Genomic DNA, 18,752 nt, shown 5'->3' on the forward strand with positions numbered 1-18,752 from the left:
TTTCTGGGTGCCATGTAAATAGTCAAATACAAATTTCATTTAATTTTGTTGATCAGGCCAAAAGATGGAAGCTCACTACTACCTTCTCGCAACAGGAGCATGATCAGCATTGAAAGTCAATACTATATTTAGTCCAGCTGGAGACATGCCATAATTCAGGGAGGTCAACAAAGGGCCGGTCGGAACTTGTAACACAAGGGCCCGTTACAAAGAGGCCCGGCACTCCATCTCACCTTTCCAGCAGGTCACAGTTCTTATGCCAACATTCTGATGCCAACCTTTCTTCTCCGCCCGTCCTCAAAGAAGGAGCCGGGAAGGCTGCCAAGAAGGTCACAAACTTCCCTATGCAAAATGGATTCCAGCAGTATTTGCACACTGCTGGTAGGCATGGATTATTTCTCCAGGTCAGATTGAGAAAAGTCCTATTGTTCTAGGCATCGAGACTTTTTTAGAGAGTAGAAGCTGCACTATCTCCCCATCACCTTCCTCTCTCCCCATCACCTGTTCCCACTAGCACACACAATATAGATTCACTGACAAATGTCTCTACAATCCAGAGAGAAACTGTGATCATTACCCTCAACACTGCCACGGTACTATTTGCAGTCTGAATTATTTTCATAAGGCAAGAATTTAATAAAAGCATAGCAAACACATGCCAAACATCCCTTCCAGGCATTCCTCTTACTGCAGACTTTTGTTGAACAGAGTGCTAACAGCAGCAGCGGTGGTAGCTAATAACTACCACTTATTGGCTTCCTATGTTTGAGATACTGCTCTAAATAATTCACACACATAATTTCTAACACTTCCATCTACCCTTTCCCTCTGATCATAGCTTTCTCTTCCCGTAATGTTGAGAGTGAGGCCCTGAACATGGACACATGCTCATCTAGAGCTGGACAGAATCACTGTGTAGGTTCAGTTTCATCTTGGTCCAAAGACTGAGTTCTCCACACTGCCTTGCATCCTGCCCCTGCCCCACGGTGAGAATGAGGTGGAGTAAGGAACATAATTCCAAATGCAACATATCACTTGGTTAAATCTCCTGGAAATAACTTATGACACCGGGTATTTGGATGAAACAGAGTTGGCTTCTTTTATGACATTCTTGTTTCCCTGCCCATATTTTAGTTCTCTTTTTCTGAGTGCTTTACTCTCTTCTTGATCTACATTTCACATGTGAACATTTGCAAATATTAATACTGTTCCTCCATTTGCACCCCTTTAAGGCACAAGTCAAAATGCTCCCAGATATATTATCCATCTTTCATGTTTTTGCCCTGCCTTGTCCTTGGGTTTTTTAATTCCATCCTATAGAACAAAAAATGCATGAGTATATATAGTTTGAAATGGATCTGAAGAAAGAGGCTTAAATCATGTAATATGTGAAGAAGTCATTGTATTTCTTAGGAACATTTCCTATACTTCCATACAATAAATGATTTCACAAACTGTCGTAAACATGGTATCAATTGCAGCCCCAGCAGCCTAAGTTAATAAGAAAAAAATTTCATTAAAAATAACAGGGGCTATTGTTAGTAGAGAATTACCAAATTGTTGACCACATTATTTAGCAACAGGTTCTCCAGATTAGCTTTCATTTTATAAACCTAAGCACTTCATAAAACACTGATATATATGTAACCCTTTCCTCTCCTCTATCTGAAACACTTTCCTCCCTCCATGCTCCTCCCAGTTCTGCTTTTCCCTCCTCTGGTTTGTCTGGCTTAGCCTTCGGATTGTGTTAATCATCAATTTTCCCAGAAGTCTAACCTGACTCCCCAGGTCTGCATAGCAAACCCACCTCTGGGCACCCAGAACACTGTATACTCCACCAATTGCAGTTTGTTGACAATTCAGTCACAGATCTTCTGTCCACCCTTACTCCTAACCATGTCCACACATGAAATGAGCCATCTAACAATGAGAAGGTGAAATCTGTGGGTCTCCCTAACTGTGTTCACAGTTCCTCACCTGTGTTCCCATTACCCATCCTCACAGCCACAGCCTACCTGAGTTTTGTCATCACCCAAAAATCATGAACCCTGATATTCCATTCCTTAGCCATATCCTCACATCTTCTTGGTTTTCTCGTTTCATTATTTCTACTAGTTTCAGGGCCTCACAGAATAGTCCCACTACTTGGCCCTCCGTTTTTGTTTAACAATCAGCAGCATTTTGTCTTTTCTGCCAAGCCTATAACCATGGATGTATTCTCCTAACCCTGCTCTATCAGATAACTTGATTACCTGTTTGTATTTTGAATATTTGAGTTTGTATCTTTATACCTCATTTTTCATGAAAATTCCAATTCTTACTCAATGCTCCAATCCCCACTCTCCATCCATATCCCTGCCAGTGGTAGACCACCGACACAACTCTGGCAACTCAGAATTGGCATCACTGCCATCGTGGCTTCCAAATTTATTGAAACACCACTTGGTAAACCTCTAGCTTCTCCTGGATCAGCACCCACAGCCATTCCCACAATAATTTTTTTTTATCTTAGGAGGTTTATTCCAACGAAGCAGGAACAGGATGGAGAGGAAGGGGAAGGGAGGGGGGAAGGGAGGCCGGAGGAAGATGGGAGAGCAAAGAAAAGCAAGAGAGAGAAGAGAGGGGTAAGAGCGGGGTAAGAGCGGGAGGGATAAGAGCCAGGATAAGAGCCACAATAATTTTTTAATGTATATAATTTATCCCCTACTCCATACTTCCTCATTCCTTTTTTTAAGATTTATTTATTTGAGAGAATCAAGTTGGCGGAATAGGTAAGGAAACGTTTAAACAGATGGAAAAACATTTAATCAGGATGAAGCAGAGAGGACATATTTCAGGAACTAGGAAAGGACAGAACAACAGCAGAGGAGAACCTGGAGACTGACAGACACAGGAAAGCAGCGGACACAACAGTGTGGTGTTACAGTGACTGATATTCCAGCAGCATTCAGCTAACAGCAATCTGAACTCCACCAGCAGCCAGAACTCCACCAGCAACCAGGTGGGAAGGCACTTTCACTGGGAAATGAACCCAGACAAAGAACTGTCAGTCCTGCTGGTCTGTTTGATTTCACGAAGAGCAGAGACAAAGCAGCAGATCCCAGATGGGCAGTGTGAGAACAGGGTGGATTTCATAGCCCAGTCAGCCCCTAGAGCTGAACTGGGTGCCATTTTGCCTAGGAGGCAAAGGCAAGGGAAAGGACTGAGCATACGCTGAGCTGGGAGTGAACTCATTTCTGACTCAGTGAATTGCAGCAACGTGGCATTCTACAGGTTCCACCCAAGACAGGTTTGGGTAGCCCTCAGACCTGATGGCCAGCAGATCAAGAACTCTAGTAGTGGTACATCAGGTGCCATTTTGCACACTGTGGCAAACGCTTTAGGACTGCAGGGGACAACAGTGAACTGCGCATGTGCTGAGCTCGCGAGAACTCACTGAGGTCCGTGGATTGCACTTGTCCCACAGGAAAATAATACCGACTGTGGCATTGTACGGGTCAAAATAGGTCTGTGCAGCACCCAGACCTAATGTCCAAAAGGTTCCAGCAAGGTCAGCGCCACCAACAGCCCAGCTATATAGGACACCTGGTGTCTACCTAATCCTGGGACCTGTTCCAACAGGGAAGTGGGAGAAAGGTTGCAGAGACAACAGTGCAACCTCAGCATGATAGCACAGGAGGTGGAGACTGGTGAACCAGGAGCTGGGGCTGTGGAGAGCATGGTGGAAATCTAACATAAGAACCCAGACGTGGAACTCACTGGAGGTTGTGGCACAAGTGGCTGCAAGGAAAAAGTTGTGTATCAACTGCAATAAGTAAAACCGCATTGTAGCCCTGTGGGTGACACAGCTTAGACACCTGCCCCCAAGGAGAAGACTCTGCTAACCAGAAGTACAATGACCAAGAGCAAAAGAAGAAACAAAGGCACAATGAATATTACCAAAACTCCCCTGCAAAGGAGCAAAACCCTATGTCAACCTCAGAGTTAACTGAGGAAGACATCAAGAAAATGGGGGACACAGAATCCATAAAACTCATTTTAAAGCTTCTGGTCAACAATGAGAAGCATATACAAGAGTTCAAAGAATTTAAGGAAGCAATAAAACAAATCATGGCTGATATATCAGAAATTAAGAGCACAGTGGAGCAAATTAAAAGTACAGTGGAGAGTCTCCAAAATAGAATGAAGCAAGCAGAAGAAAGAATCTCAGAATTGGAAGATATTTCCTGTCATCAGGGGGAAGCAAACAAAAAGCTGGAAGCAGAGCTGTATCAGGCCAAAAAAAGTATTCAAGAATTGAAAGACACTGTTAAGAGGCCAAACATAAGAGTTATGGGAGTTCCAGAAGGTGCAGAAAGAGAAGCTGAGTTTGCAAATGTATTTAATGAAATAATACAGGAAAATTTCCATAATCTGGGGAAAGAAATGGGAAACAAGATCCATGATGGGCACAGAACTCCCAACAGGCTTGATCAAAAGCAATCTTCACCAAGACACATCATCATCAAGCTCTCTTCAATTGAACATAGGTAAAAGATCCTTAAATGTGCACGTGAAAAAAATCAATGGACATATAAAGGAATGCCAATTAAACTCACAGGAGATCTCTCACAGGAAACTCTACAAGCCAGAAGAGAATGGAGTGACATATTCCAGATTCGAAAAGAAAAAAAATGTCGGCCTAGGATAACATACCCAACAAAGCTTTCTTTTGTCTTTGTAAATGAAATAAAATTCTTCCACAGTAAAGAAAAGTTAAAAGAATTTGCCTCTTCCAAACCTGCCCTACAAATGATACTTCAAGATGTTCTCTTGACAGAAAAGAGGAATAGCACCTACCAAAACCAAAGGCAAATGGGAAGAACATCCCAGTAAAATGACAACAAAAGACTAAACCAATGAACAACCTATTCCTAAAATGAGAGGACCAAAGTACCACCCATACATATTAAACTCTGAATGTAAATGGATTAATCTCAATCAAACGTCATAGATTAGTAGACTGGATTAAAAAACAAAACCCTTCTATTTATTGTCTAGAAGAGACACACTTCACCAACAAAAATCAGCAGAAACTGTATCACATGGGTTTTGTTGTTTTCTGTTAGTTTCATCTCTTCAAAACATTTTCTCCTGATTAAATCATTTAATGACTCATAGATCAAACAGTAGCATCATGTTCTTCAAGAAGGTTCGTGATTTTCATTTGTCCAGCTACACATTAGTCATTTAATAGCATGTTATTTAACTTCTTGGTGTTAGTAATTTCTTTTTTCTTCCTGATGTTGATTCTGCTTTGTGACTTTTCATTAAAGGGGATGTATAGTAGCTGTGTAACGGAGACTGTCATATCTAGTAACATGTTATTTAACTTCATGGCATTGTAAATTTCTATTTTTCTTCCTATTGTTGATTTTATATTGTCAGTTTTCATTTAAGGGGATGCACAGTAGCTGTGAAATGGAGACCTACATATCCGGATGTGAGGATATAAGGTAGTACGCATCTCTACTTCCAGACAAAGTTGGACTTAAAATAAAACTGTTTACTATATCTTGATAATAGGATGCTGGATTCTCTACCATTGTCCATGCCTGCAATTATGGACATATGACTGTGTATGAAGAACTATACTTGAGTAATGAGACAGAGGAACTCTGGGGTGACGGGGAAGTTGGAGGGCAATAAGGGAAATCCCAGAAGTCTATGAAACTGTATCATAAAATGATAATAATAATAATAATAATAATAATAATAAAATGTAAAAGAATTTTTAAAAAGATACATACTACAAAAAAAAGATTTATTTGTTTGAAAAGTGTATTCACAGAGAGGGAGCAATGGGGGAATGGTCATCCATTTGCTGTTCACCCTTCAGATGGCCACAACAGCTGGGGCTCAGTCAAGAGGAAGCCAGGAGCCACAGCTTCATCTGGGTCTCACACATACACTGCATGCCCAGGCATATTAGCAGAGAGCTAGATCAAAAGTGGAGCAATTGGACCCAGCACAGCAGCCTGGTGGCTAAAATCCTCGCCTTGCATTCGCTGGGATCCCATGTGGGTGCCAGTTCATGTCCCAGCTGCTCTACTTCCAATCAAGGTTCCTGTTTGCAGCCTGGGAAAGCAGTCGAGGACCATCTGGGAACTTGGAATACTGCACACTTGTGTGGGAGACCCACAGGAGGCTCCTGGCTCCTGGATTCAGATCAGCTCAGCTCTGGCCATTGTGGCCACTAAGTGAGTGAACCAGTGGACAGAGAGTTTTCTCTCTGTCTCTCCTTCTCTCTGTAAAATCTGACTTTCCAAAAACAAATAAATAAATCTTTTTTAAAAAGAAAAAGATAAAAGAAGAAAAAGTGGGGCAACTGGGACTTGAACTGGCATCCATATGAGATACTAGCACAGCAGGCAGCAACTTAACAGTTATACCACAACACCAGCTCCATGTTGCCTCATTCTTTGTCCAAAGGGTGAGATTATATGAGGAAACATCAGAAGGTTCATGGGAAATGCATATTATGAAAAAACTAGACACATGTCCAAAAATCTTTGCAACAAAATTAACTTAGCTTTTAATTTTTTTTTGCAATGGCAGATATACAGAGAGGAGGAGAGACAGAGAGGAAGATCTTCCATCTGATGATTCACTCCCCAAGTGACTGCAACAGCTGGAGCTGAGTCAATCCAAAGCCAGGAGCCCAGAGCCTCTTCTGGGTCTCCCTCATGGGTGCAGGATCCCAAGGCTTTTGGCTGTCCTCAACTGCTTTCGCAGGACACAAGCAGGGAGCTGGATGGGAAGCAGGGCCGCCGAGTTTAGAACCAGCAACCATATGGGATCCTGGCGCTTGCAAGGCAAGGACTTTAACCACTACGCTATCGTGCCCAGCCCAGCTTTTAATTTTTTATATGCCTCTTCAATGGGTGTGGAGAGAGAAAGAGGGAATGAATAAATTCTCTAATGTCACTTATTTTTTATTTTAGTTATTTGAGAGAGCACTCTAACCCATGAGGCTGGCTGTTCAAATGTCTGCAACAACTAAAGCTGAACAAGGCCAAAGCAGAGGGCCTGGAATTCAATCTGAGCCTACACAATGGTGTCAGACACAACTACCTGAACCATCACCTACTACCTCCTAGGATACACATTCAGAAGAAGAATTGGGAATACAGGAATAGCTTGAACCCAAGCATTTTCATGCCAGCAGGCATCCCAACTGACAGTTTAATTGCTAGGTCAAATGTGTACCTTGTGACGCCACCTCTTATAAAGACAGTAATCACATTTGGTCAGGCCTCATCCTGACGACATCATTTAATCTTTTTAAAAATATTTGTTTATTTAAAAGGCAAATTTTACAGAAAGAGAAGGAAGGGTGGGGTAGGGCGTTCTATATACTCATTTACTATCCAAATGATCACAACAGCCAGAGCTGAGCTGATCTGGAGCCAGAATCCAGGAGCTTCTTCCAGATCTCCCACCTGAGCGCAGGGGCCCATGGACTTGGGTCATCCTCTGCTGCCTTCCTAGGCCATAAGTAGGGGGCTGTGTCAAAAGCTGAGCAGCTGGGACACAACATCAGCACCAAAATGGGATGCTGGTACTGAAGGCAGAGGATTAGGCTGATATACCACCACACAGGCTCCCATCATTTAACCTTAATTACTTTCTCATTATGAAAATAGCCATAATGAAAATGGTGTTTAAGACTTAAGTATATGAAAGCAGAAGTGACATACACTATAGCAACTTTAGAACGTTTGTGGAAATGGAATTAAAGGTTAAGTTTATTTTGGTGCAAAAAGGTTTGAATTTCATGCATATCATTTTTAGGCTTATTATTATTATCAGCATCATCATTTTATGATAGAGTTCCATAGGCTCTGAGATTTCCCTTATCCTCTCCCCAATTCCCTCCCCCCTCACTGAGTTCCCCTATATCATTACTATAGTATAGTTTGTCATACACAGTCATATGTCCATAATTGCAGGCATGGACAATGGCAAGGAGTTCATCATCCTATTTTTAAGATACATTTAAAAGTTTCATTGGGAGTCCATCTTTGATCTGGAAGTAGAGATGCATACATTGTATCCTCACATCTGGATATGATAGTCTCCATTACACAGTTACTATGCATCCCCTTAAATGAAAAGCCACAATACAAAATCAACAGCAGGAAGAAAAATAGAAATTTACAACACCATGAAGTTAAGTAACATGCTACTGGATATGATAATCTCCATCACACAGTTACTATACATCCCCTTAACTGAAAAGCCAAAAACGAAAAACATCCCAGTAAAATAACAACAGAAGACTAAATCAATGAACAATCCATTGCTGAAATGACAGGACCAAAGTACCACCCATTCATATTAACCCTGAATTAAATGGCTTAAACTCAATCAAACGTCATAGATTAGTAGATTGGATTAAAAAACAAAACCCATCTATTTTTTGCCTACAGGAGACACATTTCACCAACAAAGATCAGTGGAAACTGTATCTCGTGGATTTTGATGTTTTTTGTTAGTTTCATCTCTTCAAAACACTTTCTTCTCATTATTCACTAATTCATACAGATCATACAGTAGCGTCATTTTCTTCAAGAAGGTTCTTGATTTTCCTTTGCATTTCTTCAGCAACACATTAGTCATTCAGTAGCATGTTATTTAACTTAATGGTGCTGTTAATTTCTTTTTTTTTCCTGCATATCATTTTTATGATCACTTTTTCACTAAAGTTATTGAAGACCTCTCATACATCAGTCTATAACACATGGCCCCAGCAATTTTGATCCGTTCCCTTGAATCCTGGAAAATGTGGGATTCTCCCTCCCATTGATAAAGCACCTTCCACTTGGAACCTCATGCCCATATGCCTGTATATCATCCTCTGCAGAATCTTGATCCAAAAGTAAACCCACGCTGTCTCTCTTCTATAAAGAACATGAGACAAGAACAAGACAGCACCCTAGACCTCAAAGAATGTTGAATATGCTTAGAGAAACCAAATTAAGAGAAACAGGGGCAAATATTGAAGATGGACAAGACAGGTAAAAACTTCAGACCAATCCAGCCACATTAATTTACCATTCAATCATAAAATATCAGTACTGAAAGAGACGACAAGGTCATCTGATATTCCTGTCCCAGGCATGCAACCAACTAAATGGACCAAGAAAGACAGCTATCCAGCCTCCCATTAAAAACTTCCAGAGACAGAAATTCCAACAAGTTTCCTTCCCAAATTGGCAGTCTCAGTACCCTTAGGAGCATTCCAGAAGGGATATATTTTGATGGTGAGCCAACCCTTTCAAATTTCTCCTCTTTCTTAAAATGTCTCATTCAAAAAGACCACAATGCAATCAGCTAAAATTATTTTCTGGAAATGAATGTGCAACTCTGGGGAAGTGCAATCAGCCACAGAACTAGCATAGTTCTGATATCTCAGTTCATTTTTGGAGTGCTTGATGGCTCATGAGTTATACCCTTAGAAAGTAGAATGGCTTTTGCCTTGTAGCCAAAGGCAACCTGAACATTCTTGGACACATACACACATCTACACATACACATTCTGCTTCAACTGAAACTTGTGAAAGCCCTCTGCTTTTTTGTTTTGCCCTGTGAGGCTCCATCTGTAAGCTTTTGAGATTTGGTTGTCCTTCTTGATAAAAGTCATCCAACCCTATACCGTCACTGCCAGAGGCTATGCAACAAAGTCATTAGCCCTGGACAGGCAGCCAAGTCCAACACAGGAATCGCTAATCTGATGCTCTCTGTTGGCCATAGAGCAACTTTACCTCTTGCCTGGGCATCACAGATAGACAAAATAGCCTAAGAACGAGGAACACTACACAGGGGCCTGCAGAATGCCCTAAGGAAGAACCCTGCCAATGAACATGAGACCATCTGCAATCACCATTAGTTAAGATCCCAGTTATAAATATTTCCCTGTGATGCCGCCAAACTGTATGTCCAAGATATATATCCCCCAGATTTTCCATTGCTAAGATAATTTTCCTTCTTGGAAGGATTTAGTCACTAAAGTGTATGAATATGTCTTGAAGATATTAGAAAACAGTATCCGGGGGTATTTTAAAGACAGGGGGCAAAAGTAAGGACAGAACTGAGACACCAGACCACTAATGCTACAACCATCAATAAGGCTGAGTTCTCTATAGCCAGGACCACAAAATAAGAGGAAATGAGAGAAAAAGTAGGAACACAATTTAGTTGCTTTGAAGATGATGCATATACTTATGACACTACTGTTGCATAGTTGTTAAAATGACTGTAGTTTTATAAAATAAATAAAATAATTTGATGTGTAATATACTTAAAATCATTATGCTCTATCAACTTCAAAAGACATGGTGGCATAAAAGTAAAGAGTACTAAATGGGGATAATTTTCCCTCATTTCTCTAAATGAGAAATCCAAGACCCAGAGAATTTTACTGATTTTACAAAATCTCACAATTTCAAAATGGCTAAGACCAAATCCCCTCCCAGGCCCTCTATTTCTATAATATGCTTTTTTTTCTCCGTAAAAGGGAAAAAAAGTTCTACATAGCTTATCCACAATTCCATCAGTTTACTGCTTCTCTTAGAATATTCTTCCAAGTTACAATGCCACCTTCCTCTCCTTGAGCAAATTCTACAACAAATTTAAAATTTTTGAAGCCTTCCTGTCTCTACCTCCATCATCATAATTGCATATAAGTAGCTCTGCAAAAGTATTTATATAATATGACAACTTTTCAAAATGAACAGTACCCAAGGGAATCACTACTACAACAGGTATAATTCATAAGTTTTGCAAGTTGTTCAATATCCAATTAGGAATAGAATTTTGCATTAGTTATGACTGGTCTGGTGTGATCTTCAAAAAAAATAACCACTTTCCTAGATTATAATAGTCAAATAAAGTATTCTCCATAGAAAGAGATTTAAACAAAACACTTCGGCTACAGAAACAGATTACCAACTTACTAACTTTATATGAAGCTCTTTGGAACACAATGTATCTATTAGGAAGAATGGTTATAGCAGTGTTGTGCGTACAGATGTAGTACAAGTCCTGTCTGCTCCACTTCTGACACCTTCCTGCTTAGGACAGCAGAGAACAGCCCAGGTCCTTGGACCCCTGCATTCACATGGCAGGTCCAGAAGAAACTCCCAGCCCTTTGCTTCGGATCAGACCAGCTCCAGCTGTTATGGCTATTTGGGGAGTAAACCACTGGATGGAAAATTCTCTCTCTCTCTCTCTCTCTCTCTCTCTCTTTCTCGTGTGTGTGTGTAAATCCACCTTTCAAAAAGTAAGTCTTTAAAATAAAACAGAAAATTATTCTCCATGCCCTGCCGCAATCAACATAAAAAACTTCCACAGGGGAAATCAATGCATCCCATAGTTGCATCTAATGACAAGCTAATGTCTTCATTCTGACTAACTCTCGAATGAATATACATAAAAAAATTCCTACAGTGATGAACTGAAGAATTAGATTCAGAGTTCTGAAAGAAATAAAGCCACAGTCACGAGTGATTTAGGGGAGAAAATAAGCAGTCTGGTTCAGAATCGAGGTCTAAAAAAAAGAAAGCTAGGAAAGCAGACAGGGTACACAGGCCAGGTATGACAAGCAGGGAACAGGTGGTGAATCAGGCAGCATACTGTTTGCTGTATGCAGCTATCAATTAGCTCTCAATTACTATAAGCCTTCCTTCAGCACAGGAGAGAGACAGAGAGAGATGAGAAAAAAATGTTTGTACAGGAGTAATTCAAAAGTTCATGAGAAACTGAATTAAAAATAGAAGTGTATGTAGTTCAGGACATCCTCTAAGGGAAAACACATTTTCATCATTTTGTCCCCAGACCCTATGTCATCCAGGATCTCCTTCCAGCTGTGTAACTGAGGCATCTGAAATCTCCCAAGATGTCAAAACTTGATAATACTCTGGTTTATTCCAAATAGCCTTTGACTCCCTTAATAGTCCATTATAAATCTATTCATTTGTCCAAGGTCTTGAACTCTTACACAATTGAAGTCTATGCTTTATTGTAGAGGATGGATGTTCTATAAAAGACACTCTAGGAAGGCTTTCCTTTGTATTTGCTCTGAAGCTGCCTATCTCAGACTTTACGCATTGCTTCTAAATTCTGTCATAGTGGGATTTGATACCAAGCACACGCTTGTGCCTTAATGATTTCCTTAACTTTTAATGTACCTCCTTTAACCCACGTGTACAGGATGGCTGGAAAGCCAGGCAGATGGGACTGTCACAGTTTCTGCCAGGAAGGTTGCCGCAATTCATTTGGGGTACAGGGCACAGCACCACACCTGAGCAGATCATAAACATCATACACTGACCTGTCACGGTTCCACAGCTGGGAAGTCTGACATCAGGTCACCCACATCCGGTACGTGGACAGAGCCTGCCTCATGGATAGCACCTTCTCACTGTACGAACCCACATGAACAAGCGGTCACTCTTCCCATGATCCCTCCCCCAACCCCAGATCTGGGCTGTTTGCATGGACACCCGTAGCATCTGCTTGCTTTTTTTCTTTTTTTTCTTTTTTTTTTTTTTTAATTTTGGGATTTTTCATTTGAAGATAACCTTAACACTATTAAATTCACAAATATGTTAATTTAAATACCCAATCCTATTTGTCTAAAACACACATTGCAAACATACAAATATCTATTCTCTCCACATACCAGTACCCATTCATATCATTGTTTGGAAATGGTGGAGAATAGATTCCTCTTAACCCACAAATCAATAGGTATTTCTTTACAGTTAACATTAGCAAAATTCATACAAAATAGTAGTTAACAATGATCTTCTTTATCTGTTAACTCACAAGGAAACACTTTCAAAACTGCATTGTGTTAAAGTTTCTGTACTAAAACAGAAAAACTGAACTACACAAATATTGAAAAGTTAAAAAATTGCTTCACTTTTTATTCCTGGTAACACTACCACAATTTACAGGGCAATATACCTGATGTAATGAAAAAACAGACAACGCTACAACAGATAAAAGACCTCAGGAATGCACATCTAATTGACACTACATTGCATTAATCAATAGCTGCACTTTTGGCAAACTGTGGCTATGACGGTCCTAAACAAGAAGGGTTTCCTGTCTACGTTGCACTAACTTTTCTGACTATGGATCATCATTCCTCTTGTGACAGATTTTTACAGTTCCTCTAATGCATTTGGGACAACTGTCTTAAAGTAACCCGCAGCTTTCCTGACAGCTCCTCCCTCTCTCTCCTGCTAAGAATTGTAGCCCTTTTCTGCTGCTTTTAGAGCCTTCTGCTATCATATCTACCACTCCCACCACCAGATCCATAACCACCACCATAGGGACTGCCCAAGCTTTTCCCACCAAAACTGCCCCCCTTTCGTGGGACCATAATTTGATTGTTGTTGTCCACTATAATGTCTGAAATCATTGTAGTTTCCACCACCACCATAGCTGCCTCCAGAATTTCCTCCTTCATTGTAACCATCATATCCTCCTCCTCCACCACATCTACCACCTTGGTCCACCGCCATGGCCTCCCCTGCCACTGTAACCAGGACCATCGCTATAGTTGCCACCATCAGCTCCAAAACCATTATATCCACCATCACCTCCTCCAGAACTTCCTCTGCTGCCACCACCACCACCAACATAACCTCCTCTTCCACCAAAGCTTCCACCATGGCCTAAATTACCTGCAACATTTCCAAAGTTTTCTCCCCAGCCAGATCCACCTCCACGGTCTCTCAGTGATCCAGCAGCAGACTGCATCTCTTGTTTAGAAAGGGCTTTTTTCCCTTCACAACTATGCCAATTAGTAGTGTGGTATTTCTGAACAACAATTTTGTCAACTATATCATGATCATCAAATATTATAAAAGCAAATCCTCCCTTTTTTGCCACTCTGTATTCCATAACTTCTATGGTTTCATTCTTGCCATACTTCTCAAAGTAGTCTCTCAAATTATATTCCTCTGTATCTTATTTAATACTACCAACAAAAGTCTTCAATCTTAGATGGGCACCAAGCTTTACCAAACCCTCTCTAGAAAAAGCTCTCTTTGGTTCCATGACACGCCCATCACCTTGTGTGGTTGAGCACACATTGCTGCACCCACCTCTTCAACACAAGAGTAAGTCACAAAATTAAAGTTCCTGGAACATTTTTGAGGGGGTCTCTCATTAGCGCACAATCTGTCAGTGTGCTCCATTTCTCAAAATGTTCTCTCAAACTATCATCTACAGTTTCAAAGCTCAGACCACCAATAAACAGTTTCCTTAACTGCTCTGTTTCCTTTGGATCATGACCCTCCTCTCCCCAGCACCAGCAGCCAGAGTCAGCTGGGGGCGACCAGGCAGCTGTTTTACATCCATTTTGAGACCAGACCTGACTCTTCCAACTTGAGTTCAATATCAGCATCTTCTTGATTTCTCATCTCATCACGCTGTATTATATTCTGTGTCATATGATCTGTGTCATATTCTCTAGCCCAGACCATAGCACCAAGAGCACCAAGAGCAGCCTTCTTGTCAGACACATCACCAGGACACAGCATGCAGCCCAGAACAGTACAACAGAGAGCCCCTTCTCACCAATGAGCTCCTGATGGTCTCCTTCACATAGCACTAACTCCTTTTGTGAGGGCTCTGCCTTCATGATCAGATTGCCTCACTAAAGCCCTGACTCCTAATATCATGAACTGGAGGATTAAGAATCAACACATACATAGGAGGGGGAGAAAAGGTGGAGGGACACAAACATTCAGGCCATTCCACAAATTTTCAACAAGAATGACTGTCCAGGGCCCAGTGCAGTAGCCTAGCAGCTAAAGTACTTGTCTCATATGTGCCAGGATCCCATATGGGTGACAGTTCTAATCCCAGTGGCCCTGCGTCCAATCCAGTTCCCTGCTTGTGGTCTGGGAAAGCAGCTGAGAAAGGCCCAAAGTCTTGGACCTGAACCCATGTAAGAGACCTGGAAGAAGATCCTGGCTACTGGCTTCAAATCAGCTCAGCTCCGGTCGTTGCGGTCACTTGGGGAGTGGATCATCAGATGGAAGATCTTCCTCTCTGTCTCTCCTCCTCCCTGTATATCTGACTTTCCAATAAAAATTTCAAAATTAAAAATAAAAATAAAAAAGAGTGTCCACTCAAAGTGACTGTAAAGACCTTAGATTCAGAGTCCTCACTTTATGTCAAGGTGCCAAATCCAACCAGAGAAACAATCTAAATAGATGAATGGTAACAAGCCCCTAGAAACAGCATCCACACAGCAAATTTTTTGCTAGACTGTGGGCATTAGCTACCTCTCTCTAGCCCTTTGCTTTCTTCTGGCCTATCCATCCGCTTATTAAAAATGAGCTGTCATTTTTTCCAGAAAGTTCCATAATCCCCCAAGTCTAGGTTGGTCAGGGGGACTCCAGTAGCGCCCACTATTTCACTTGCTATCACAACACACCATGCATGGCCTTTCTCTTATCTATATCATATTTTCCAGACCAGACTGTAACATCAACAGCAGTCTTGTTGCATATTGTTAATACCCAACAAAGAGCCCAGAAACATTTGAAGCATGCATTTAATAACCACTTTTGTGATCAATAACAAATATCTCTAACTAATGTACCAAAGTTTAAAAATGTATAACCTTAACAGTTTTGTAATCTATATTTGACTGGTTTCATGAGGAAGCTTCCATCATACCATATACTTGCCTTATAGTCAGACTCTACACTCTTACCATATCTCATAAATTGATCCAATCTCATAATTCAATGATCAAAATGAATACTTCACTGAGGATTGCATGGAGAGACATAGAAGAATGTTTATAGTCTCATACCATAGCAAGATCTCCTTGACCATCCCAACGTTTTCTATTTCTTTCTTGAAATTCTGCTTGCATTGCCTCCTCGCTCAACCTGTTTCTCACCAACCTTGCCTTGGACAGAAATATTTGCTCTAACCTGCTTTTTTGCTATCATCACTCAGCTCCAAAAAGAAATGATTCAACCTGGGATCCATGGTCCAGAAAATAAGAAAGCTGACCCAGAAATACATTTTAGATGGGGATTTTTTTTAGAAGACTTAATCAACCTGACTAATTCCACTTGAAATCTATTTTGGGGCTTCAGATCCTGAAAGACTGGCTGAAAGAGATTTCATTTCATGCCGGTGGGCCTGTGACAACCATGTCAGGCATGGGAAGAGAGAGAGAGGTTGGGGCAGAAACTGTTTCGAAGCATGTTTCAAGCACCTTGAGGTCTCTCCTGCCAGCTGGACATAAAGTATTCCCCCAAACTAATTGGCAAGGTCAACCAGAGGAGCATCAGTCTGAACACATAGGATGAACACTGCCATTAAGTGTTGCTTATGCAAGTCCAATATCCCCAGGATGGACAGACATCCGAAAAGGAGAGACAACAGTCAGGCTGGAACCCACAGGAATGGCCCAAAGTTGACCCCCACAGGCAGAAACCTTTCTTTCCATTATGAGAGTCCCAGCCCTACTTTTCACTGCCACTTCTGTCATTCAGTCAGGGCCAGCCAGGTGACCCAGAACAATCTCCCTGGCTTAAAATCTCCTGATAAGGACACTAATTTTTTCTGTGAAATACTTCCACACAAGACCTAGATTGGTGCTTGATTAACAAAGGAGCCAAGTGGACACATCAAAGAAGCCATTACACTGAATAAAAACAGTAGGAAGCACTAATGTAGCATCCCATGTGAAACCTTTCACATGGGTTGTCACTCTTGTCACAATCACCCAGCACAATGTTGTATCCATTTTGCACAAGCTCTGTGGGCTCATGTTAGGTGAAAATGTCATTGACAAGTAGGTAGCAGCATGTATCTCAACCCATTTTAGCTATTAACCAACTGTACTCCATTAGTTTCAAGCGAGCCTTGAATGGAGGAGGGAAAATTCCTTCTCCAGCCTCCAACAGGTAGACCTGAGATCAGGCTTCTGGTTGGTGCCTCAATCTCCCATTTGGCTGAGCAGCCACACCTTGCATTTCCTACTAAAAGTGCTCATCAAAGAACTTCAGAGGCCAAAGATTAAGTGCAGACCAGGATTTCCCAGTAGCAGCATTGTTGATACTTTGTTGGAGAAGTGTCCTACATAGTAACCACTGGCCTGGACCTATTAGATGCCAGCAGTGCCCCCTACTACTCCTCTACCAGTGTCCCCCCAAAATGTCTCCAGACATTGCCAAACATCTCTGAAGATATGCAAGAGAGAAGGGAGGAAAGGCGGCAGATTCATATCACTTAAGAACCTCCAAAGGCAAGCAAGCAGACCGTAAGAAGGCCATTCAGACACAGAGGACAGGGAGCAGCCACCCTTTTGTCTGTCTCTCTCTCTCTCTCTCTCTCTCTCTCTCTCTCTCTCTCTCATATGTGAGGCTCCCCCAGCCACAAGGTGCCCCTCACTCTGGGTCCCCGACTGAGGCATTCATGGAGATGTTTTTGCCTGTTTCTGCTCAGATCTAAGTTTCATGCCAACACGGGCTCTGTCTCCACAGGCCTAGCACACAGCCTAAGATTTTTGCTCAACTCATACTCTTCTTTATTTTTCATTTGTATGCACTTATTTGAGAGATAGAGAAGCAGACAGACACAGAGAGACAGGCCTTGATTCCCAAATGTCCAGGCTGGAGCCAGGAACTCAACTCAGGTCTCCCATGTGGGTGGCATGAGCCCAATTACTTGGACTATCAGTGTTGCCTCCCACAGTCTGTATCAGTAGAAAGCTGGAGTGGGGAGCCTGAGCCAGATATCAAATCTAGGCACTACCACATGGGATATAGGTGTCTTAATTGCTAGGCCTAACAGCTGACCCTTCATGCTTTTCTTCAGATAAAAAAAAATAAATTTTACTGACTGTGTACCTTATGCCAAACATTGAAAGAAAAAAATGAAAATGATGAATGAAAGAAAATATAGAAAATAAGCTACATATATAATCTATTATGGCCATAATTATTATCTCAATACCAAAACATCCTTAACAATACACTATAAAGACAAACATTTTCAAATACCTGCTATCCTACGTAATTTACTTTACACTAAAACTTTTATGAACATATTTTCCATCTGTACTGATACCGGAACCTATTAAAGACAGGTTTAACTTTAGCAAGCATTATCAGGAATATCAATTAACACATTTCATGGATGGAGAAAGCGTGGCTTAATGTGTTGACAGAAAACCAGATAGAAAGACTTTTTTGTGGTGCAGTCATGACTTTAACATAACCTTGATCATTTGCAAATTCCTGGGAACGGGTCCTCAAGTCTTCCGTTCTTCCAGGACAGAAGCAACTGTGAGACCAAAGAGATAATTCCTTATGGTCCGTAACCTGGATTCTACACAAAGAAAGAGCTAAAAGCAGATGCTACTGGCATCAAATCCATTATAGACTATTATCAATAACCCCATGAGGCCTCCATTCCCACAGAATCATCCTAGGAGGCATTAGCCTAATAAATCAGGCACCCACTGTCTTGTCCTGCTGCCAGCAGCCTTGGATTTCTATATGGATGGCCATGCTGGAAATCAATTCATTAGATAGCTACAAAGAGCCTGTTACAATCAAGGATGTGCAATCTGGAAAAGACCCAAATCTAGGCAACTTACCCAGCACTCTCAATTAACACTCAACACCAATCCTCCCATGAAAAACAAGTGACCTCAAAGAAGG

The 18,752-nt window shown here is 41.3% G+C and overlaps 1 pseudogene; it reads right to left on the minus strand.

The window, feature by feature from the left end:
- Positions 1-13,078: 13,078 nt before the first annotated feature.
- Positions 13,079-14,415, minus strand: LOC101520556 (heterogeneous nuclear ribonucleoprotein A3-like; annotated as a pseudogene).
- Positions 14,416-18,752: the final 4,337 nt, after the last annotated feature.

This window comes from Ochotona princeps, chromosome 10 (genome assembly GCF_030435755.1).
Source record: "Ochotona princeps isolate mOchPri1 chromosome 10, mOchPri1.hap1, whole genome shotgun sequence".
NCBI lineage: Eukaryota > Metazoa > Chordata > Mammalia > Lagomorpha > Ochotonidae > Ochotona > Ochotona princeps.